The sequence below is a fragment of the Pseudochaenichthys georgianus genome, chromosome 17, assembly GCF_902827115.2.
Source record: "Pseudochaenichthys georgianus chromosome 17, fPseGeo1.2, whole genome shotgun sequence".
Taxonomy (NCBI): Eukaryota; Metazoa; Chordata; class Actinopteri; order Perciformes; family Channichthyidae; genus Pseudochaenichthys; species Pseudochaenichthys georgianus.
The window spans coordinates 8,713,882-8,714,713 of record NC_047519.1 but is presented as its reverse complement, the minus strand read 5'-3'; the positions used below and the strand labels follow the sequence as shown (position 1 = coordinate 8,714,713).

Sequence of the window (832 nt, the reverse complement as noted above, 5' to 3'; positions counted from 1 at the left end):
GCCTATCGCCAGGTGCTAAGGGGGCGGGAGGTAGGCTAACGGCAGATTAGCATCTGCGATCTTTTCTACTTAATGCTATCTGCTCAAATGGTTAACATTGAACATTAAAAGATCAGGCAGTTCAGGGAGAGTCGAAGGAAGGAAGGCAGGCAGGCAGCTTTGCATGACATGTATTTATTTATAGAAGGACCATGCATACACAAACATTAATCTCAGCAAAGAGAAGAGATGCAATATGCCAGATTATAGCTAATAGCTAATTTCCATCTGTGGTCCATTCTTCTGGACGTGTTTCATTGTGATGATAGTGAGTCAATCTGTTTGTTGGAAAGACAGTAGTTGAGTGATTACTGATAGAACATTATTAAAAGAGATAATTATTCAAAGTGTTGTTACTTTAAAGTGTTGTTACTGACCTTTTTCTCTTTTATTTTCTTTACCTCACCTGTAACTGCTGAGACCCTGAGGAACATGCACACTGGACTGACCTGCTCTGGCAACCTGATTTCCACTGTACGTAATAGTATTTGGTTATGGTATATTATTTATATACATCAAAGGCACAATGCACCCCCCAGAGACACACATGTATTGAGTGTGATATTGTGCATAGGTCAAGTGAAATCATCTTTACATACTAGAAAACTGTAGGAGCGGCAACTTGTTTTGAAATTGAATTTTTAATATCCGATAATAAAGTTGATCTGTTTTCTTTATTCTTCTCTCTTCCCAGCTCCATCCATCACCGTGCTCTGTTCCTGCAGGTCCTGCTTGCTAATCAATGCTTTATTTTTTTACACAATTACAAATAAAGTCAATGTGTTGTATGACA

At 38.5% G+C, this 832-nt stretch overlaps 1 long non-coding RNA gene across 1 annotated transcript; it reads left to right on the top strand.

The window, feature by feature from the left end:
• On the top strand, positions 1-832 carry LOC139435600 (uncharacterized). The gene is made up of 2 exons (XR_011644826.1): positions 1-513; positions 734-832. It is a non-coding gene; the product is annotated as an uncharacterized lncRNA (long non-coding RNA).